Below are 2,276 nucleotides of genomic sequence, written 5' to 3' on the forward strand. Positions count from 1 at the left end.
TTGTATTGTTGTTGGGGAAACTTTACTTCAAGATCTCTTAATAAAATAAAGAGCTTTTAACACATTGACAGATTTTGCTAGTTGCGATACGGTTTCTACTTGATCCATCTTTGATAAACTGTTTTAGAATTAATCCGCGATAATAGAATTTAAAATTTTGAATGATGCCTTGGTCTAGAGGTTGACATACTGATGTTGTATTCGGCAGCAAAAAAATAAGTTTTATGTTTTGTAATTTTATTTCACGAAGGAGAGATGCTGCGTTGTCTAAAAATAACAGTATTTTTCGTTTCTGTCTGACCATTTTTTTGTCAAATTCTAACAACCATTCATTCATAATATCTTGCGTCATCCATGCTTTCTTATTAAACCTTACGTTAAGTTAGCGGTAAATCTTTCATTGCATTTTTAAATGCTCTAGGTCTAGCTGCTTTTCCAATCACAAGCAATTTTTCTCTGTATCCTGCAATATTGGCACAAAACAAAATCGAAAGCTTTTCCCCCAGAACATTTTTCGGATTTATAAGTAAGAATTTTATCAGGCAAAGTGCGGAAGAAAAGATCAGTTTCATCGGCATTGTACACATCCTCTGGCTGGTACCCAAGGTATAATGATGGAAGCTTAATTTTAAACTGGTCTACGTCTCTACCTGATTGACATCAGCTGATTCTCCGGAGTTACACTTAAAACTAATTGAATATCTTTTACGCCACTTTTCCAACCAACCATTAAAAGCTCGAGAATTGGTAAGATTTAGTTTGTTTGCTATTTCTTAAGCTTTAGCCTTTACTAAAGTTCCTAATATCGGAATGTTCTGACTTCGAGCACGTGAAAACCAATCACAACACAATTTGTCAACCTTAAGATCCTCAGTTTTCAAAAAACTTAGTTTTTCTTCTGTATTTACGTTTTCTGCTTCCCACTTTAAACGAATGTGATCCTTGTTTTTTACAATTTCTGTCACCTGAGTTTTTCCGATATTAAATTTCTAGGCAAATTTTCGAACGGATAAGTTATCTTTTTCACCAACACTAATAACTTCAATCTTCTCCTTTAAACTAAGAAGCCTCTTACTCGGCGTCATTGCAAAAAAAACTGTATTACATGCACTCACTTCTCTATTACTTTTAGTCTTTCAAAATCTAAAATTGATTACCTTTCCCACCTTAGATTGCAGGGATAGCGTCACCTGCAACCTTTAATATTGGTTTCTCTCTTTTGATTACAACCATAACTGACAAATAAATCGTTCTTTCCAGACTAAATTATTTTGTAACAGGATATGAATTAAACCTTATTCATTTAACTCTAATGATTTATGATCATTGTTATATTAAAGATCAACAATAACCACTAGGTATCAATATTATGATTAAATTATAACAATTATGATTAAGTTATAATAATTGTTAATTATTATTTTGTGCAAAATTGTAAAAAAGCCATCCAACAACCCAGTTGAACTCGATAAATTCAATGCATCAGTAATAAAAAAAAAAATAGGGAATTCACAGAACTAATTCGGGTAATTCGCTACGAAATATTATATGTTTCATTAAGAAAATATCAAGTCCGGTTAACGGAGGTTTCTGTATTTTTTGGTACCAAAGACAGTGTCCGCGTTCATTTATTAGCGTCCGGTTATGGGAATTTGTTCCACATGTAAAAAAAGTACCTAGGAGTTTTGTTTTCTGAAACGTGTCCGCTTAAGGGAGTTGTCCGCAACGAGAGGTTTCACTGTATATATATGTACATATACAGTATATCCACAGATAGAGGGCCCAAGAGGCTAAATGGTAAAAAATTGTTGTTTCTTGACAAAAAGTAATTCTTGATAAGTCTCTGCTTCTCGAAAAAATACGATTTACGAAGATAATTTTTTTATACAGGGTGTCCAAAAACTACGAACTCATGAAATACTATCAAAAGAAAACTAGCTTTATTTTTCATTTTGGAGCAAAATGGTAAATAAAAAAACTGATTTAAAATCCTATCCAAAGTTTACATACAAAATTCCGTTATTCCAAAATAGTTTACAAATAATGGAAAATAAAAGTTTTAAAATATTTTCGATATTCCAGGCCACTTATCATCTAACCACTTTAGGATAACTTGTCTGTTAACATCTCCTGCTTCACCTGAAACTTTACCAAAATTTATGTTGTGGCGAGTTTTAAAACGTTCGAGCCACCCTGTAGAATACTTAAAATCGTCACCTTGTAATCTACTGGACAAATCTTCGGCTTTTGCTTTTATAACTGGACCTATTGCAGTA

The 2,276-nt window shown here is 32.5% G+C and overlaps 1 pseudogene; it reads right to left on the bottom strand.

The window, feature by feature from the left end:
* Window positions 1-423: 423 nt before the first annotated feature.
* On the bottom strand, window positions 424-1,085 carry LOC136415933 (tigger transposable element-derived protein 4-like; annotated as a pseudogene).
* Window positions 1,086-2,276: the final 1,191 nt, after the last annotated feature.

The sequence above is a fragment of the Euwallacea similis genome, chromosome 21 (assembly GCF_039881205.1).
Source record: "Euwallacea similis isolate ESF13 chromosome 21, ESF131.1, whole genome shotgun sequence".
Lineage (NCBI taxonomy): Eukaryota > Metazoa > Arthropoda > Insecta > Coleoptera > Curculionidae > Euwallacea > Euwallacea similis.